Below are 22,097 nucleotides of genomic sequence, written 5' to 3' on the forward strand. Positions count from 1 at the left end.
CTGTATTTAAGCACCACTGGATTCCAGTCTTTGACATGCAGAGGCACATTTGAGAATAAACTCCACAAGCAAGATCTTAGATGACCAGTCACTCTGAACGAATGGTCTCTGTGGATTCTGAACACCATTTGCATAACTTTTAAGTATCTGGAGCACCATTCTGGAAATTACAGTAATTAGCACTGAGCCCGAATGCCAAATGGCTGACACCAAGAGGCACTGCAGTTACCTGTGTGTTAATTAGACTTTGCCCAAGCTTTCAGAGAAGAATGTGTCAGAGCAGACCTAAGTTATATGCTCCTTCTCTCTATCAGGGCACGACCCACTGCACATTTCATTTTTTGTCTTTGTCTCCCCTCCTCAGACAACAAGATGGGCTTCTAGGTAGACAAGAACAATTTCTCGTCTGATTTCTGAAGTCGCATTGCTCTGATAGCCCCAAATGAAAGCATGGGTTTGTTAGTGAGCAGTTTTTAGGGTAGTACTGTTAGCAATTATTGTAAGGGATGTGATGCTATAGGATTTTCACTCTCATATTGCTAATACTGAACTTTAAGGATAGGTTTATAGTTCAGTGCATTTCTGTTTACGTTGCTTCTTTAACAGCAGCAGTGCTTTTCTTATAGTACATGACAGTAGTTTAAATCCTAAGTGATTTTATTTGTTTTTGCTGTACATTATTTCATATACATTGAGGTTAATCCACATTTTTGTATCATTGGGTCAAGAAATTGTGAATACTATGAATGCTGCATTCAGGTAAAATTAGAATTGTTCCATCGTTTTTGATGTGCAGTATTAAAAGTCATTTTTTTAGTTAAATAGCCTCGATAGGGAGTTAATAATAGGCAGTACACATGCCCTCCACCACTGTACTTAAAGGTCTCACAAGCAGTTTGCTGTTTCGAGTAGCTTTGATTGTAAGGTGGACAGCATAATACTATATAATCCTGTAGTCTGTAAAATCCATGGACATTGTAAAAACATCACCTTTAGAGCACTCATGCTGCAGGGCCAGAACCTCCAGAAAGAAAGGGTCTTGTTTTGGCAAATTTGTGAGTATTGCCACCATTACGCTGATCAATACCCACATGTCCCAGTATTGATCCTTGTGTCTGTGTGGGAACTTGGGGGAATGGATCTGTTTGGGTTTTCATTTAGACCACACATAGGGATCAGGGAAGCTGGGTTCTGCAGAGACCAGTGATGGCCTTTCTTTCAAATGTGAATGCATATGCATATTCTTGTAAGTGCTTATACAGGTTTGGTGTGTTGCTGCCTCTTAACTTTTCTTAGAATTTAAAGAAAGGTTATTTCATTACATATTTTGATTGTATGTTGTTAATTATTATTTTATCAATTTAGGTCAGTACTAAATCGTTACAGTGATCAATATAAGACCAACATTTTGCTGATTGTATGTATGTTAAAGTGTTTAATTGGCTATTGTTAAAACTGCTAGTACTATATGATTATGTAATGGAATAACACTTGATTACGGAACGTTTCAGGCTTTATTTGTGACGGACCATTTGATGGCAGTTGAGATTACATCAAGCATCATTATGATGCAGCGATACAGTGCCCACAGACATTATGTAAACGCTCTTTTGGATCATAATTCCTGTTAATTACTTAAATGTCAGATGGAGCGTGTTTTGCCCCACTCATCCAGAGTGAATTAGCCCGTGTGTATTCCTACCCCGATGGAGTTCGTAGGGCCTTCCACCCACCCTCCCACACCTACCCCCACCTCACTCACCCCACCCCAGGCCCCCTAGCGTGCCTTGAGCTTCCTCGTTAATCTCAGCACGACAGCCCTTGACCGTTTGACAGTACGTGTGACTTGCACTGAACGTAGCTTCTGGACAAAATCGCCCACTGCGCCAAGCTGATGATGATGGGACTTCTCTCGAATCTCTAGAATGGCTTAGGTACATTGCATTTCCTACGCTTTGAAGAAGATTCCTGTTAAATTGACTGACATTATTACCATGCCTGCATGTACCTCATGTGCTGCCCAGACTGAGTCCGGCAGGAACCAGCTGAAATCTCCAGGAGAGCAGCCTATACCTGGTGCACACAAATCTAAAGGTGTGTTTTCTAAAGGTGTCTACATGCGAAGTTGGTAGGCCGCACATCAGGTATGGCCTCTGCGGGAGCACATACACGGTGTGTTTCTGTATGTACGCACGTCCTTGATTGTGTTTGAGCTATGCTGCATTGGCCTTTAGCTTCCAAACGAGATTCTACCGGCTTCCCCTCACCAGACTCAGCATGGCTCTTCACCACACCCCTCCTCGGCCAGCGTTCCTCCCCAGTGTTTTAATCATGACGTACCTTGTTTGTAATTATAAACACAGCAGGAACGCATATATCAAAGGCGTTTGATGGAATTCAAGCCTATGGGTATCTCTCTTTTGCTTTGAAAATGGCCCCCATCAACATCAAACGCGCACGCGCTCTTTGAGGTGGCCATGCTGCTGTGTTTGTGTGCACCTTGAAGGCCTCTGGGTTTGAACAGCAAGGTCGACATTTGTTGTCGGCACACACTGTCGAGAGAGGTCTCTGAGGCCATAGGAGCACGGATTATAATGCTCATCTGCTGGGCCCTGCTTTAAAAGCGGAGTCATTAAAAATGCACCCAAACATCAGAAGACTGTAACCTTACAGCATTAATGGCTTTAAAAGCTTTTCAAGTAGTAAACTAATCAAAGCGCTTTGAAAGAGTACTTTGCTTGAAAAACATCCAAAAATTTTTGTTCTGTTGGCCACGTTATACTTGTACTGAATAATGCCCATTAGTCTTTTGAGAAAGCAGACTGAAAAGCATTCTCTAATTGTTTCATCTAAAGGTTCTTTTGTACAAAATGAAAAAAAACTGCCCTGGGATATTTTTTTCTATCTAATATTCTTACAGTATTAAATTCCTATATTGACTGAGTTGTAAATTGCAGACAGTTGTTCCTTCTCAACCCAGCCATGGTGAAATACTGAGTATGCAAGAATAACAGTTGCATGATATTTGCTGAATGGATATAATGATAATGGAAGAAAACTCATAACCTCAATATTCTCTATCATTGTGGATTAAAACCTTGGAATTAATCAACGAAATACATCTAAGATCTTGTCTTTTGAGGGAGAAAAAAAGATCACAATTCCTCATTTCAAATTAGATGAACAAATTAACCATGGCAAGCTTAAAGCCCTGATCTTATATTGTGATATTTCATTTTCTCTATTTTTATCAATCAATGGACCAACTTAAGTAATATAATTGAGTGCTGCTAAGCACTGATCAAATACTAATCTCCTTCCTTCTGCAGGTACAAAAACAGCACCAGTGAGAAAAACATTTGACTCCATCCTAGTGTTATTTGCCTTGTACCTGAGGAAGAAATAGGCAGTTTTAGACATCAGATAGTTTTAGACATCAAACAGAAGGTATAGTAAGGGCACAGGACAGGACAGAACAGAATTTTGTGAATGTTGTGCTGACTCATGGTTGGATTTGTTATGGATTATGCAGGAGAGGCAGGAAATCTGACAACAATAAGGAAAGCAATCTGAATGCATTTCCTCTTTGTGTAATGTAATTCGCACCCTCAGTTTCTCTTTATATCTCCTTGGTTCCCATTCTTAATGGAAACAAGTTATTTCTTCTTTATTTCACTTGCTGAGTATGTAGTGTTTGTGGAGTTTCATTTATTCTGGCAAACAGTGTTGCATCCAATACTTCTAAGCTTTATTAGTAGAACAATTGGTTTAAAAATCCGTGGCATGCATCAACTAGCGTTCTGAATAAGAAACGTCAGGTCCTTGGAAGTGACCTTGATTATTTTAGAAAGCGCATGCAAGTCAAGCCGGGAGGAGACTTTGCCTTGTCCCTAGAGTAATTCCTGTTCCCTTATAAACACACATGGCAGCTTGGGGTAAAGATTCACTCACAAAGTGAGACATGCTTGATAGCCATAAAGGATTTTTTTTTCATTTGAATGAGCAAAGATCAAAGGCTATCTGTATTTCTTTACTACCAAGTGTCCTGAAGCTGTGAAGCGTAAATCTAGACCAGATCTTGTTGCTCTTACAAGGTATTACTTTAATTTTAGGGTTCAGAGAATGCAGGGCAGAAAAAAATGTTGGTCTCTCTCATATCTTCTGGGTAACCTTGTTTTCTTATCACAATATGTAATGTACAACCTGCTCCTTATTTTCTTTAAAATCAGTTGTGTTTCAAAATGAAAAGCAATTTTCCTTCACTTATAATCCTCAGTAATAGTCAAGCATCATTTTTAATCTTTAGATGCATTTTAAATCCAAGCTCTAATGTCTTAACTCTTTGGTGAGGTCAAATTTCTTAGAAAATCAATCTTAAGCTTTGTTTCATAGAAAAGAATTACATGATTAATACTGAAGAATTAATCACGCACTGCTCAGATCTGCCAGATTTGGTTCTGGTATGGATTATCCAGTTCCTGGCCTACTTTTTGACCTAACAAATGAACCATTGTTACAGTTTAGCATAGTACTGCTAGGAGACACACATTTCTGTGATGATATTCTGATCAGGTAAGAAGTTCCCCACACTGAGTATAAAGACCCATATTCCATTTTGAGGTTTTCTCAGATTGCTTTGCTTAACAGTCACATTAGTGTAGATGTGCACTTAAAGTTCACCTACTGTATACAACTGTGTGCAACTCTGTGGTTGTTTTTTATATATTGTTAATTTCCGCATAACCAGAGTGAAATACATAATAAGCACAAGTTATTGCACAGTATCTCTCTCTCTCTCTCTCTCTCTCTCTCTCTCTCTCTCTCTCTCTCTCTCTCTATATATATATATATATATATATATATATATATATATATATATATATATATATATATATGTGTGTGTGTGTGTGTGTGTGTGTGTGTGTGTGTGTGTGTGTGTTTTTTCCTCTCTCTATCTTTTTCAATGCTTTCCTCTGTAATTTCAGTGAAGTGGAGGCAGCGGTGCTCCTGTGGACAGTGTGTTGGTCTTCAGTACCAGGCAAAGCCTCCAGAGACCAGGCCGGACGGACTCTTCTGCAGGTATGACAGGTAGGAGAAACTACCAAACAACTTGAATTCAGACAAGCTGTGAGCTGTTCTGCACAATGTCCCCTGTTTTCTCTATTTTTTTTTTAACTGTGACTAGATAATCATTTCACACCTTACTTTTCCATATTTATGATTGCCCATGAGGACATATTTTATTTATGCTGACTTCTTTCATAAACTGGACAGTAGTTTCTTTTCTCCCCTCATGTGTCAAAACAAACTCTGATTTATAATTTATGTGATTTGTGATGTATTGGAGAACTAAGCTATCAAAACGTCTCAGCAGAGAACTTTACACAAAGTCAAGTATTGTGGCAGAGTGTGTTTTTGAGTGTTTTAATTCATATTCTTTTATGGCTTGCTAATGTGTCTAAGGGAGTGTTATTAGAGTGTCCTACCAACCCTGTTGTTTCAATGCCGTGATATTTTTGTGGTTGAATCTTTTGGTGCAGATTTGGAGCTCAATTGAACATTAATGCATGCGTGATCTAAAGGGAGTTTCTTTCTGAGTGACATTTTTCAGAGAGCTTTACTGGCTGTGGTATGAGTGCAAGCTCAATATATTGCTAGGCTATAGAGATATTTGTCTTCAGAACATAGCTTTTACCTGCTATTACTACTTAGCTGTAATGGCCATTTATGCATTATGACACAGCGATTGTAAAGTTTACGAGCATCTATAGGGTGGCATATTGCAGGGCTTGGTTTGACTATATTTTTGTGAGGATTACATCCTGTTTCACAGTGAGGTTTTTCAGGGCAGTTTGGTGATGGAAGAACCATTTAAACTACAACATTAAAAAATATGCATATGTTTTTTTCATGTTTGCATATTAGGGACCATTTTCAGCTGCTGTTAGTACAGTCATTATCATATTGTATGTCAAAATATTTGAACCCTCACCACGTTTATGGGAAGAGCACTAGTACTTTTTCTTGTGTGGTGGGTGTTACCTTGCTGAGTCAAATTGACTTTGATGCTTGCTTTGATTGTGGATATTACACAATGCAAATATTCCGCTAAAACTATCTCTTTGACATAATTGTGGCTGTTTAAAAATGCATTGGGTTCAGTCAGATTGCCCATCATTTTGGTATCCGTCCCATTTCATTTTGTGTTAAAACATACTGGCAACTGACATTTGTGGACTCCATTAAAAGACCCATGATTACTTTAAGGAGAAAAAACACTTCCTGTTCAGATATTTGCATTTGATTGTGTAGATGAGCTCAAATGTGGGCGCCCAAGTGCTCGGTCCCAAAGTGCTTCACTGGGTTATTTTGCATAGAACAATTATTCGCTGCAGTGCATTACACTCTCTGCTGATCTGCATTTTGTTGGTGGGGGCTGAACAAAACGGCTCCTGCACTCATCACCATTGGAGAACTTTGCAGTGAGTTTGAGTATAGCGCAGAGGCGTGGAGCCCCTAGCTCGTGCTTTCTTGTGAGTTTAAACGCGGTTTAAGTAAAGCTCTTTAAGCACAGGTACGGAGATGCAAACAGTGATCTGATGATGCTGAAGGACAGCACCGGCATGGCTCTCGCAGGTGGTGGCTCCTGCTTTAATGGAATTGTACTTATCTCCATTCCAGTCAAAGGTCCAGTGACATATCCAGCTCTCAGACAATGAGGCCAAAACATTTCCTCTGATTGACTCATTATTTGGAGCTCCGCTTTGACGTCCTCGTCCAAGCACGCTATATCTGCGCCTCTCAATCATGCAAGAAGGGCAATTGATGTGAATCTTAACATCTGCCAATCAAGCGACTCTAATGAGTTCAAACTTGCTGACTGTTTGTCAGCTGGGGGTCCCCGCTGAACAGTAGGAAATTACTAGTTTGCGGGCTGTTTTCTCAGGAGAGATTAGCTGGAGTTGAGAAGCTGGTCAGTCAAAGGAATTGCTCCCTGATCACTGTTCACCGGAGCAGTAATATCATATCCTGTGCTGCGGCCCATGACAAATATGAGTGTGTACATTGCCCAGGACACTCTGTGAAGGTATAATTGCTGATTTTGTTATACTCTGTCCACTGCTATCAACACACACATATAAACACACACAGTGTGTGTGTGTGTGTGTGTGTGTGTGTGTGTGTGTGTGTATGTGTATAGTTTCATTAATATAATTTAATCAGATCAATGCATGTCTTTGTATTTGTGGAGACAAAATGAGACAAAGCCATTTCATTTCACCTTATCTGGGGTTTGCTTTGAAACCTTTTAAAGTTTGTATACCAAACAAGTGTGCAGTACTTTCAGTTGGTTACACGAGGTAATCTAGTTGAGGCCTCATAGTTTTCATATGATTTAAATTTGTGTCTTTGAGGCTTTAAGTCTTTGATGGCATTGTAGTATATTCTCACTGCTGCCTCTAAATGAATGTCAACTTGTTTTACCTCGGCTGCAGCCGATCGATACTTCATTAGGACGAATTGTCTTGTGTCCATGCAACCTTGAAGCTGTGGCTTAATTACCTCCAGTATTATGCAGGGGGGCTGTGTGTGTGTGTTTGTGTCCGCGTGCATGCCTCTGGGTGTGTGTGTGTGTGTGGTTTGTTTGTGTGTGTGTGTGTGTGTGTTGTGTGTGTATGCGTGTGCGTGCATGTGTGTGTGTGCGTGCACAAGGTGGCAAGCTCAGCTGCATCCCCTTCCAACAAAGCCCCACGACAGCCTAAAGGTTGCGTTCGGGGGGGTGGGGACTAGAAGCTGGGGGCTTGGGGTCTGGGGGAGGGAGCCGAGGTGGAAGGGGGGAGGGAGAACCGGAGGAGGAGGCAGCTATGGCTAAAGGGAAGCCCAGCGAAGCTTTTTCACCATGAGTCACCCAGTTGGCCAGTTTATCCTTTCCAAATGGGGGCCAGAATGAGAAGAGATGAACATCCAGAAATGTCACCAAGCTCGGGGCTTTGATGCCTGGCCCGTTCGGTGTGACGCAGAGTGCAAATCTAATTCCAGACCTGTTCACTGAAAGGTAGGACCTGCGCCGATGTAGAGGAGCAAAGGAAAGAGAATGAAGGGGGGGAAGAGTGGAGATAAATTTAATTTCCATGCACATATGAGATGCAAGTCGACAAATTTGGATAATTTAGAATTAATGGCTATCAAGGTAAAATTCATCTGTGGGTGAGGTGGGGTGCAGGGAGTGCAGTCAAATGGCAATCATGACAAATGACATCCCCTGTCTGAGAGCCACTTCTCTTCACTGGACTGATTTGTCATCTCTACTTTTGACATTTTTCATCCCAGTATCAAATCACAATGACAGTCTGATATTTTCTAATTCTTCCTAGCCAGCACCACTATATATATATATATATATATATATATATATATATATATATATATATATATATATATATATATATATCACATCACACACACACACACACACACACACACACACACACACACAAAATTATTTAATTATTTGTTTATTATTAACATTTAAACATTTCCATTTGTTTTATACATATGTGACACAGGATAGCACTTTGTATTGCCCCACATTTCACTTTCACTCGATCAAGCTGGGATAAGTCTCTGTCTTGTTTTTAAATGACTAAATGTAGTTGCAAATTTGTTGCTGCAGACGAAAAACAAAGGTAGGGTAGCAGTTAATGAGGTGTGTATAAAACTTTTCTCTCCACTCGGCACCTTAACAAATTGCAAACTGCTTCAGTAATCATAGTGAGTAATTACCACATAGTCCATTTAGTCTAATTAGTGTGAAATCCTCAATTAACAGGAGGATTTGGTGAAAAACAAATGTGCACTTGCTGTGTCTCTCTGGCTGATCTTCAGCTCAGACAAGCTGTAGTTCTCAGTGAAGCAGCACACACTAAATCTCCATGTGCATCCAAAGCGATAGAGACCCTTTATTATGACTCTGTAGTCAAAGGAATATGCACTTGCAGAGACTAACAGTAAACCCCTGCAGATTCTGTTCACATCTCCAGCAACATGTGAGTGAAAGGCGAGAGGAGAAATTTGAATCAGCTGGAACAGTGGTGAAGCAGGCTCTCTCTTTGCAGATAAACATGGGCCTGTAATATTAGCTCTGTTAAACTGAGGGTTCATGATGTCACCCTTTATCAGTGGTATCACTACAGCTTGGCTGCAGGCACTTCACTAAAAGCAGAAATCCAGTGATTATTTCTTTCTTTCGTTCCTCAGAAAGGGTTTGTGTGGTAACCTGCATAATTATTCTTCGGGAGTTTTCACCACTTGCTGCTTTATGTTCTGAATGTCAAGTATACTCGCTTTGTTAGTATCTGCATGCAGTCCCCACCAGCAACCGCTACTTACTGATCACTACTATTGGTGACGACTGCAATTATTTCAATTGGGTATGTAGGATTAAGGGAGCAAGACCTCTCCTCTCCTCTCTTCATCCTCTATTCACAGAGATCCCTGGGCAGTGAAGGCTGACAGGAGCAGCAGCTCATCAGTACGATTCAGCACAGTCACTCTGTTCCAGGGTGAGTCTGGGCTCTCTTTGCGAAGTGCCTCATGCCTGCTGAAAGCGTCACATCAGGCAGCGAGAGCCCCAAACGCCCCCTCTCCCCCCACCCGCCCCGGTATAATCACTGCCCGCCATACAGGTCATGTCCACAGAGCTGCTGCTAAGAGCCCCAGTGGCCTGTGCCCTGCCAGTGTTGGGGCCCATGTTTAAAAAGCCTGCCAGTGTTGGGGGCCCATGTTTAAAAAGCCTGCCAGTGTTGGGGGGAGGGGGCCTGAAAATACTGCTTCCTGGTGACGCCCGGGCTCTTTTTGAAGGATACCTTGCACAGAATTACAGAGATAAGGGGTGATATTTGGACATTTTTGAATTCTCATGAATCTATTTATGTGCGGGGCACTTTGTGGCAGACTGTAAACAACAATGAATGAGCAGGAAGCGGCGAAGCAAAGATCTGTGGCAATTCATTTTAGACCAAAACATTTGTCTGTGGCGCAGGACGCAGCCGCTTCTGAATTTTTTATTTTGCTTCTCTCATCCTGGAGCAGACGTGATTGATTTTCCCAGCTGTAGGATGACTTGCAGACAGAAAGTTGAGATAGCATCAAACTCCTGTGCTCAGCCTAATCTGTTGGAAATTTGCTTCTGATTGTTTCTGGATTGCCGTTTCCAAATTTCTTCCTGGTTCTGTGCCATACTCCTTTTAGTCTTTAGCTCATGAATTGATCTTAGGCAGTGGTCGGCGGTAGGGGCCAAAGACTGACCTTGGAAGGGGTTTGTGTGTGTGTGTGTGTGTGTGTGTGTGTGTGTGTGTGTGTCTGTGTGTGTGTGCGCGTGCATGTCTCTCAAATCAGTGGGACCTCGTGGGAGCTGAAGTGACTGACTGCTCCTAGCTGCATAGACTTGCACACACACACTCACCATCATTAATGCGTATTATTACACCTCCAGTGTCAGGAGAGAAGACAAACAGTCACAGTGCGAAAATTCCCCCACCCGCTCTCTCTCTCTCTCTCTCTCTCTCTTTCTCTCCCTCTCACTCTTTCTCTCTCTATCTCTGTCCATTTCTCTGTCTCTTCGTCTCTTTCTGTCTGTCTCTCACCTTCTGTCTGTCTCTCATACTCTCTGCCTTTTTCTCTGTGTATCTTATGTGTTTCTCTTTCAATGTGTCTCAATGTTTCTTTTTTCTTTCTTTCTCATGCTCTTCCTCCCTCTCTGCTTGTTTTCCGTACTTATTTTTGCCAAGCCAGCAAAAAAAGCAATGGAGAATTATTCCGTGGGATTTTCTGTCCTCCCTGTCATCTACTGATAAAGCTACAAGCTAATATAGCTTGATTTGTTTGTCACTCATTTTTCATGTGACCTTTCCTGGTGTCATTAATACTGCCGGGTGAGTGAAGCGAGATGGCGTGATGAGAGAGAAGCCTGCCAGGTTGCCTTTACAAGTGCTAGTAGTGAGCTGTAGCAATTTATGCTTTCGTTCAGTCTCGCAGCGACTGGAGGAGAGGGATTGTTAATAAAATCTGAAATTACTGGCAACAGCCAGAATTTGTGACACTGCAGGATTAGGTGGAATTCTGCCACAATTACAGTAGATGTCCTAATTTTCATCTTACATCTTCTTACGTAAGAGAGTTTTTTAAATCATTCTCTGATGCACTAATATGGCACATGCTAAGTCTACTTATTCATTACTGCTGGTAAAATAAACGATAAAATTACTACTACACAGTGGACAGTTTCATTTGGGCTGTTGGTATAGAATTTATGGTATTTATGTATATTTTACTACACAGGATCATTTTTAATATAACGTCTCTCTTAGACTACTAATATTTTCAGTTGCAAGGATATATAATCATTCAAAAATAAATTTTCACCTAATAGAACTAAAGTGATGAAAAGGAAAATACTGGAATTGTCTCATTCTTGTTGATAATTTTATTATACATGCTCTGCTTTCATTTGTTTGGGACAGTTTTGTTAAAAGAAGGTCATAATGATTTTTTATGAAAACCGAAAAAGCTTGTTTTGATACTTTAACAAACATAATTCAGATACATATGGTAATAATACTTCAGGGTTTCTCTAATAATTTGTAATTTGTGACATTATTTTGCTGTCATCTTAAAATGAAAGTGGCTAAGAGGCTCACATTTAACTGATTGAATCCTGTGATTTCCTGTTTGCATTCATACCTCACTTAACTTATGTCACTCTCTTCCCATTAAGTTGATCATGAGGGACAGGGAAACTGGACTGCTGGAGACATGCAAGTTTACGTGTAAAGATATCAATCTTAACAAAGAAAGCCAGGGACCCCTCACGTCTCCCCTCAATGTCAAAGCCCACCTGCCACCAATCAGTGCAAGGTTACCATGGAGACCGGGTCAGGAGAAATATCCCCCCCCCCCCCGCCCCACAAGCTAGTTCAGGGCTCGCACACGTCACTTGAGAAACTATGAATTTTATATACAGGTCAGGAGATGCATATCACAGAAATGAGCGGTGAATCGGACCATGATGACGGCTGGTACTAAGATGTCCTTGAAATTCAACGTTTTAAGGCAAGGGGGGAAAAAAAGGTTTGCAGACTCTTGTTGCACAATTAGTCTTTTCTGAATGCAGAATGGACAAATGGACAGCATGACTGAGAGACAGATAGAGAGAGAGCAAGAGAGAGAGCATGAAAATGGACATGAATTAAAGGATATATACAAAACAAGTGACAATTTGTTTTCTTTAACATAAAAATAAAAATGTTAAGATTTTATCTTAATTATAGAGTTGACATAATCAGTATAATTGATATTATTAATAATTTTTCTTCTATAATCACCATATTTTGCAATAGAAAAGTGAATAGTTTTATGTAGATAATTAAGATTTGACATATGAAAGCCTTTTATATGCATCAAGAATACAATTTCTTTTGTATTACAAAAGCATACAACATGGCCTTCTCTATTAACAAGTGTAAAGAACTGAATTCTAATGTTTTAGTGTAATTTTTATTGTCATTAAACTTTTTTTTTGTTTTACTGTTATTTTAACTTTTTTAACTTGGTGAAAGCCACCAAATGTATTGGTATGATAAATTGTGGTTTTTTTTTGGTGCTGTAATTGCAGAGTTTATATATTGCTTCAAATTTGACTTTTAAAGATTCTTTTTAAAGATTTCTGTATGCATTATTTGAGACACTGTACATTGAAACATAAAGGTTATCTGCCAGTGTCTTATTTTGGACATATAACAGCAAAATGATTATAAAGTGCGATCAGTCACTAAAAAAGTTCCTGAGGTGTTGCATTCTGAATTACTCGAATGGCATGGCATCTGAGTTATATCAATTTCTTTGATAAAAGGTTTTTTTGTGTTTCCCTATTTAAAACACCAGTAGCTTTTGTGCATGAAAAATTGATATGTTAAAACCCCTTTAATTGCTATTAAATAGTAATTCAGGCAGTGAATTGATTTCACCTTGGGCTTGACCTTTTTATGAATTTCTCACCTGACCGAGACCAAAGAGGGCTAATCAGAAATGTTTTATCTAATGGAATACAAGAAGTGCTGGTCGTTCTGCCTATAATGTGCTTTTATGACAGGCGCCCTGTCATCCTGCCTCTTCGGTTTTACCCTTTTCTGACCTTTGCCAAGCCTAAACGTGTCTGGGTTGTACATCTTATGCCCTGGGTGCAGCCTGGCCCATTAGCTGGTGCCTAACCCGTAAGAGTAGAGCTTCGGAGCCCAAGCTTTTTTGTGACGCTTTTTTTTTCTTCTCTCATGCGATCGTTGACCCCGCCTTCAAATCCCTCCTTTTAGAGGATGCTGAGTTGACAAAGGCAGCCTTGTCTTTCATTTCCTCGATGTTCTTCACACAGCTCTGTGGCTTTTGTTAGTAATGCTGCAAGCATTACCATAATACCACCACCCAGGGGCCAGAAACAACTGACTGTTTCTGAGACCAGTACACTTTTTGCTGGTCATATGTGTAGTGTAACTTTGGGTGGGATGAGTAAGAGTACAGTTTCCTGGCCGTTGCTAACATACTGAGAATATGGCATATGGAAAACCATGCTTCATGTGGCAACTTAGGGAATCACATTAGTTACATAGATCCTTGTCTTGGATTTTGATTACTCAAATCTCTCCTGTACTTCTACTTTTGTCCTCTTCATTGCTCTCTCTCACTGTTTCGTGGCCTCTCACCTTCTGTTCAGGTTCAACAATAGTGTGGATTACACTTTAAAGAAGCTGCCGTTCAACTAAGAAAGAGGGATTTGGCCAGGATGAGTGTTTCAAAATGAACTGCCTTTGAAACCACGGACATTAATTACCGGCCCAGCACAGACTGACAAATACTTTACTCATTACCATTGGAAATTCTGGGAGAGGGTGTATGTGTGTGTGTGTGTGTGTGTGTGTGTGTGTGTGTGTGTGTGTGGTGGAGGTGGGTTGTGGGGGAATTTCAAAGTTTCTTGTGTTGTAAATGCAGAATGGCGCCTGACCTCTTTTTTTGTACTCTGCCTAATCGGAGGGTCATTTGCTTCTCAGAACTTGGTGGGGACCCAGAGTCAAGCTTTGTAGAGAGGGTCCATTCAGAGTTCAGTTTCCGATAGGCGCTTCAAAGGCGTCAGCTGCTTGCTTGATGTCCCCTCTTCAGGGACGTAATAGAGGAATTGTGGCAAGCAGGAAATAATGGAGGTGAATCTAGCATCATTACATGCTTCATTTCTTTAAACATGCTAATCCCTCTGAAGCTGAACATAATGCTGCCATTCGTGGGATGCATCAATATTTATTACTATATTAATACAAACATTTTCAGGCCAGAGGACTGAATGTACATGTCCATAGCCATTTTATACTAATGTAATGTTTTTACCATGTTGATAGCTCAGAATGGTGTTTAGTGTAAATCTTTACACCACAGCTTAATCTTTCTTTCAGATGTGTTTCTTCTAAACTTGGTTTTGATTGTACTCTCAAGTCCCTTTATGTATTTAATGAAATTTAACTTGCCAAAGTCTAATGAAGATTAAAATTAGATGGCGGTTGTCAAAAACATTTCTGTCTCAAGCTTAGAGACAGTTCCTCTCCTGCCCCCCGACCACATCGTACAGAAATAAACACGGCTGTGGTTGTTTCTGTAGGTCGTAAGGTTACAATGTAACATGCAGCCTGCTTGTAGGCAGGTTGCAGATGATGAGCCAGTGATGGCAAGGGTGACAGGCATCTTCAGTGACCCTCTGTGTGCTTTCACTGTTGTTCTGCAGAGGTTGCCTGCTAAGCTGCTCACGTCACCCTGGATCTGCTGATGGCTTCAGCTCCCTAAGCCAAGCCTGACGCCTTGCCTGATGTGGACGCTTTTTAATGATGTTACTGAACCAGACTTCATTTTCTTGGCTGTGGCAGCAAGAAGCCTCATCACTTGCACCTAATCTTCAGATTTTTGTGGTGAGACAGCGGCCAACATTTGTAACACATCCCTCCCTTCACCTCTCTCTCTGACTTATTCTCCCTCTGTCTCTTTTTCTACAGCTCTCGTTTTCTTCCCTTCTCACCTTCTTTCTCTTCTTCACCCGGAGATTGAGTTCAGCCTGTATTGTTGGGTAACTGAGTGAAACAGACCAACAGGAGGCATAGGAAGACCATGGAAATTAGACCGGCTTTTAGAGGCAGGCTGCCCCTCTGAATCAGCCAGCAGTACTAAGTCATGGCGACAGGACTTGTGGTATAATCTTGCAGATGTTTTGCCATTCATTCAGGGGGCTTCATCAGAAACATCTTTAGGATTATACCCATCTCTTCTTTTACTTACTGCTACAAAGTCCAGCGACCTGCACGACCAAAAACCTTCATGGACCGATTGACAGTGTAGTAGAAAAAACAAAACAGCAAAGAAGACATAATTCATATATGAAAGTACTTTTAGATATGGCCATGCTTCCATTGAACTATTATTATTTTGCATGGTAGTAGTAAGCATTATAATAACAGTGAGATTTAATTCCTACCATAAATTTATGGCATTATTAATATTTTATAACTAATTTTAATTATTGTTATCATTGTCACAGATTACATTGCTAGTGTGTTTTTTGAAAGATAATGTATATTTTGTACAGTGAATTGACTACATCAATTTAAATGTTCTATTTGGCGATCTTGAGAGCAGATTTGCTGTAAAGGTAGGAATTTTTCTTGTGAGAGCATTGGCAGCAGTCCTCATAAGAGCAGTCTTCTTGTTTCTGTGAACGCCCCTTATGTGATATTTGTGTTCAGAGTCACATTCCCGATTTCATATGCACGGTATGAATAACATTTGCAAACAGCTTTCTTCTGCGGTCTTAAAAATGGCTCCCGTATGGAAGCCATATCGAGTCTGTTAAGCGATGCGTCTCTGTCATGAACCTTGCGTCATGTTACCCAGTTGAAGTACCCAGGCACAGATGGGGGGAGGGGGTCATACTACACACAGAGTATTGACTCACTCCCATTTAGATTCCTTGCTAAAGTACTGTGACTAACAGTAAGCTGAGATGTGCCGGGGGCTGAGTGTTGCGGAACAAAGAGGGGGCTGTATAGGCGAAGTGTGAGGAAGACATGGTTAATTATGTCAGCTGTTGGGGAGGCCGGTGCCGGGCTTTAATTTATGGTGGCAGGGCAAGAAGGGAAGTGTGTTTGGGAGGACAGGGCCCCGTGAGGCCACTGAAGAGGGCTGAGAGGAATGGAGTCAGGAGGAGGCTCGGGAGGTGTCAAGGACCTTTGAAATGATAGAGTGGGATTATCGATAAAATCAGGTGCCTCCCTCCCAGACTCAAAACCAGGAGCCCTGCTCCTCTGAAAATAATCTCAGACTCTGAGTACATACAAAACAGAGGAAAAATATAATTTTAACATCTGAAATGGGTCTTTCAGTGTGGAAATACAAATATTCAAAATAGTTTTCTCCTCTAACAAACTGACATATATATATATATATATATATATATATATATATATATATATATATATATATATATATATATATATATATATATATATATATATATATATATATATATATGTGTCACATATTCTTTGATGGTAATTAACCAGGTTTCATTCTCATTTTGTTGCAAATTAATGATATTAATTTTTTTATCAGGTTCAAGCACATAAATATCAGAGATTTATTTCAAACCCAAGTGCGCTATAGGAACTATAGGAGTTCACCCCAGAGTATGAGCCTTCCTGCGGCAGGCTGGACATCTTAGGGAGGCTAGATGGCTCTTTGTGCTTTTTGCATCAAGGGTGGGGCTCTGCATCAAGGGCAGGGCTCATCACTGCGCGCCTCAGAGCAAAGACACTCCGTATGATCCGGGAGGCTTCGTGCGAGGAGCACCACATACTTTACTTTTGGCACCTAACTTTGCCTCTGTCCTTATTGCACAGGTACAGTGGTAAGCAGCAGAATGTGTTTGTGTTAGGGACTCTCTCCTGTGGCCGGCTGCCCCAGCTGTAATGCTTGTGGTTCATACGCTTGGGTCCAGAGGGCACTCGGATCAGAGAACGTTTGCTCCTTGGCCCTCATGCTTTTGTCGTTTGTTACCCATTTTGGTGTCAGAAATCTGCCATCTGGGAAAGAGTGCTTTGGTCAGAGATTTCATTTATTTCCCTAAACATACATTCAGCCATTGTTTTTGTAACACCCCCCCCCCCCCCCCCCCCCCCCACACACACACATGCTTTTTTTCTGTGTTGCTGGAATCTGTTGCCTGGGTAAGATGAATGGTGAGTGTGTAAAGGAGTTGACACCACAACACTTACTGGGAGGCAGCGCAAGCAGCCCCTGGTGACCTGCGATTCAAGCTCCAGATTATGGCTGTTCATGGTTTGTTTCTTTTACTCTCTGTAGCTCAGCTGCAGACTACCCTGGCACCATATGCACACACAACACCTTTTTCCCTTCCTGCAGATTTATCAGATCTAATTAAACTCTGTGTAAGTAGTACAAGTAGTGTACATGCGTTTAAAGATTCCAATAAAATGGTCTTTAATTGCATTTTCCTGTGGCTGTTTACCTTGCATGGTAAGTCAGTGTTTTTTTGGGGTTTTTTTTTTTTGGTGGGCATCATTTTATTTCATTACTAGTTGTAAATATGTCAGTGAATATTCTGTTAACTGTAGAGTTTGTAATTTTGCATGTATGTACATAAATATATTCTGTAGATTTGCAGATTTCGCATGCATTGCCCTTTTATGATGTGCCTTAAACAGCTATCCTTCTCCCTTCAGTTCCCATGATTCCACAAGCATTGATGTATTATTCAAAGGAGACCTGAAAATATAGAAGAAATTAATCAAATCCAATTCATCCACTGGTGTGTGTCATGGGGCTTGGATTCAAATGCTGTTTTTCTCTGGTTTGAAGAATTACAAATTTAAAGCAGTCTTTAAGCTTTAAGGGTGATTTGTGTATAAAATAAAATTGTACTGAACAAATTTTTTTCTTTTCTATATGACAAGATTCCCTCTATTTTCATTCTCCTCTTAGCCAGTGACCAATCAAAGAGTGAATTATATTATATAAGAGAATTTCATTTTCCTTATTTGCATAGAATAATGAAGGGCATCAAGAATGATGTTGTTGCCAGCTTCGAATTGCTTTTACTAATCAAATAAGTCTTAGCAAGTATGCCCTTTTTTTGCACACAAGGACAAGGTGTATTTTAACCATCGCAACTTGCTCTGTTCCACTTTCTTGTCGCTGAGGCAGCTGTGATTTGTATATACCCCCGCCAACAGCGGGGGAGGCGGGGCTTCCAGCCGACGGCTGCAGCGGCTCGCTCTCTGGACGCCCCCCTGCTGGCGCTGATCTGATCCAGGCCAACCAGAGCTGGAACAAAGAGCATTTTTCGGACTTCACATGAACGGCAGGTGGCCTTCCCCTCTGAGTCAATTTCCTACCTACGGCAGCCTGAGGTCTCTACACCATGATTTCTCACCGTTGCAATATCCAAGCACAGATATTCCAGCCTTTTTTGAGGTCACGCCACGCGTCTACTTTTTCGCCACTCTGAGGGGGAAGGACTGCATTGCCGTGGAGACGGCACTCGTTGTCTTGTTTTCCTTCCCACACCTCTTTGCTGTATCCCGCCGGTCCTGAGCACGGACGACTGCGTTCCTCCCTTTGTTTTCCCACCTCGGGTGGCGGGCTTCATGCAAGGATTTAACACTGTATCGACTTCGGACGCCTGTTTCACCTTATCGTTATCATCACATCAGTCAAAATGAGCTTTGACAGGGTTGTCGTGATGTTTGCTTGGTAGATGTACTGAGGTTGATTTAGACTGTCTCATTTGCATTGTTATGTGAGTAGCTGAGAGCTAAGCTATGGGGGTTGGTGTGAGAAGTGGTGAGTGAGAGTTAGCTTTGCTGTACACCATAATACTAAATAATAGTATTAAATTAATTCTTTTTCTGTGAGAAGTTAGTTATAAGATTCCCTTTCACATGGGCATATGAGTGATAAATAAATGCGAGGCTTAGTCTGCATGTAAGAGAAAGTTCTGTCGACTGTATGTTGTCAAGACAGATAGCCTGCAGTCTCTCAGTAATGGTGGCAGGGAAGTCAGTACTGGATAAGCCAAGCCCCATGGGAAAGAAAGATACAGACCTGATCTATAGACCAAGGTGAAACATCCACAATGTTTGCTCTGCTTGTAATACACTATGACAGATTTTTCATGTATTTCAGTGTCAATTCATCTACATGTCTTATTAACATATTCTCTTTGCTTTGTCATGTTTTTCTTCCATTGTCAGCATTTGACACTTTATGCTAAAACAAAAAAACATTTGAAAACCAATTCCACATAATAAATGCACGGTAACCAGTTTTTAATGTTATGCCTATCAGCGGGGCAGAAAGAGGTCTTTGCCAAACTATCCTGCAGGCAGCTCGGAAGAGAGGTCACATGACCTCGCAGACGCATCGTGGCAGAGGAGAGAGGGATGCTCTGTTTCTTTCTACCCAAGGAGAGCACATTCAGTCATGTGCTTGAGGATAGTCTGTAGAGGGCACATGGCACAGCTTTGACTCAAACCTGAATCCCTAAAGGCAGGTCTCAACATTGCGCTGTAAGCCATGCTTTAACTCTGTGAGCACTCAGGGCCCAGTGGCTGCGGAATCCTTATTTTGCAGGCAAATATACGGTGGACTGAACTCATATTCATCATCCTTAGTACTCAATAACACTGTTATGATTCCAACATTACATTTAGTATTAATTTATCATATACTTAGATAATCACTGTTAGATTGGATTTAGTGATCCAAAGCCGATTTTCACTTGTGCCATATGTAGAATCATCATTAGCATTTAATCCTTCAGTCGAGCGTGCTGCCTAATGTGCTCTGTATATGTGTTTGTCAAAACATGATCTCATATGAGAGCTGCAGGCATCATTTGAAATCACTTCGACAAAAAATAATCAAGGCAGGTCAGGACAAAAACAGGCTTCTCTAATACAAACAACAGATGAAGATGAAGCAGGACTTATGACTTGCATGCTTAAGCTCAGGACAAATGTCCAGGGTATGACATAATATTTTCCCCCCTCCTTATTCAAAACATTTGTTTTCATTTGTCTTTAATTGAGGCTGAAAGCCTTTGTGGATTGTGCGCACAGAGCAGTGATGCTTCATGTAAGCAGCCAAACAAAGGTCACTGTACAAAAGAAAGCCTTTCATACCCACAGAGAGAGAGAGAGAGAGGAAGGGAGACCGAAAGGGAGAGAGGGGGGGAGCATATGCATAGAGCAGCAACACAAAAGCGTTAATGTATTAAGCTGCATGGCTTCACTTTCAAAGGGACTAATTAATAAAACAGGAGTGGCCCTCTCATGTCTCCTGTCAGTGTGGACAAAAGCCGGACTGTTAAGCTCCGGTCACTCTGTTCCACTGCCTGCCAGCTCAAGCTGCCCCAATGATGGGAGGCCCTTTTTTTGCCAAAGGCAAGGCAATCACTAATCAGCTGTTAATGGGCTTAATTGGACGTTAAAATATCCCAGCGTATGAAACAGAGCACTCCCTGGCATATGGCTGGTGCACAGCCCCAGCTGAGAGCACTAATGAGTGCACTTTATTGTTATAAGTCTTGAAGATTGCAATTTGTTTGTGATCTCTACAGTGTGGACTGTGTAGTATTTAGGAGGCACAGTTAACACATATTGCCGAATCACTGAGGTAATCAAATAAGCGGGTATTAATTTATACTGGGACTGTTATTGGTGTCATTGGTGGTTTAAATATTATGAATAAAGAACTATGTCTAAAACTTAAACCTAATCTAAATGAAGTTTGAACACAATTTTCTGAATATCCAAAGAATAAAAACAAAAAGATTAGTGTTTTTCACCATCCTGGGATTCTTTGTTCTGAGGCGTTACCTGTGCTATACCAGTCCTTAGCTTGCTAATGTGGCTTATGTTTTCACTCCATTAATAACGTTGTGGCCACACACAAAAGCAATCACTGGGGTCTTTCCTCAGCCTGCACTGTTAAAAGCTGTCACTGTGCAGCAATGCAAATCAGCTTTGCTGCATAAATTGTGAGCTGCGATGCGTGCTCCCTTTCGCCAATTTGGCCCTGACCTAGGCCTGACCCCCGCAAAGCGCAAAGTGCCTGCGCTCGAGGGGCTGGCACATCCAGCCAAAATGCGTCTGCAAATGGGGGGGCTGGGGGGGGGGGGTTCTAATAAGGAACATTATGGAAATAGACTACATGCACACCACCAAGACTGCAGATCTGCTTTGGAGGCAGATGGCTAATATGTTTGGACATAGTATGACTCAACTTGGAACAGCCGCTCGGCTGTAACGGCGGTAGAATATACGGCCGCGTGATTGTGGGCCAGTCCTGCATTGATCGCAAGGCCATCGGCATGCAACCGTTGACAAGGGATCTTGCTGAGGAAATGGAACGGTCCGGGGGACTGCTCTGTAGTGGCAAACCACTCTGTAAAACTGTCAATATTTTAATCCACTGCGTTAATCATTTTCATCAGGCCGGTTGCATATCTTAATGCGTGCCGCCATCCAGCTTTTTTTGAATTCCTGACCCTCAGGTTTGATTTATAGCGATCGTTTTTGTCAGATGACGAAGGGCGAGACTGAGACCTGGCTGGGGAGGGTGGAGGTGAAGGTGGGAGGGGGTGATCAGAGTGAATGTTGTGGGGGTGTGCAGAGTAGCTGGGTGGTAGGTGGGTACTTGCTAACTTGAGTCTTAGACTAATCAGTGTTTGCGTAGATCAGGAAAATTCTGCATTGGCATAAGTGATGTGTTCATCAGTGATAACGCCGCTTTCATTTAGGGTGATGATTTATTCTGGGGCCTGATATGGTGTGATGGAGAGCAGCTACTGTCAATATGGCAGGCGGACGGGCCGAAGGCTGAGCCGCTTTAATTGTGCTGATTATTGGAGATCTTTCATAGTTGTATTGACTTGCTGTCGCCGTGCTGTTACTTCCTTGATTGTTTCGTTGTTTAAATGTAGATGGACATGG

General features: G+C 41.4%; 1 long non-coding RNA gene across 1 annotated transcript in view; it reads left to right on the forward strand.

The window, feature by feature from the left end:
- Positions 1-16,489, forward strand: part of LOC118241468 — a 29,962-nt gene extending 13,473 nt beyond the window's left edge. Inside the window, exons 2-4 of the long non-coding RNA XR_004776099.1 lie at positions 4,986-5,088; positions 14,822-15,002; positions 15,087-16,489. This is a non-coding gene — a long non-coding RNA (uncharacterized LOC118241468). The remainder of the gene's footprint in view (positions 1-4,985; positions 5,089-14,821; positions 15,003-15,086) is intronic.
- Positions 16,490-22,097: the final 5,608 nt, after the last annotated feature.

Source organism: Electrophorus electricus, chromosome 5 (genome assembly GCF_013358815.1).
Source record: "Electrophorus electricus isolate fEleEle1 chromosome 5, fEleEle1.pri, whole genome shotgun sequence".
Lineage (NCBI taxonomy): Eukaryota > Metazoa > Chordata > Actinopteri > Gymnotiformes > Gymnotidae > Electrophorus > Electrophorus electricus.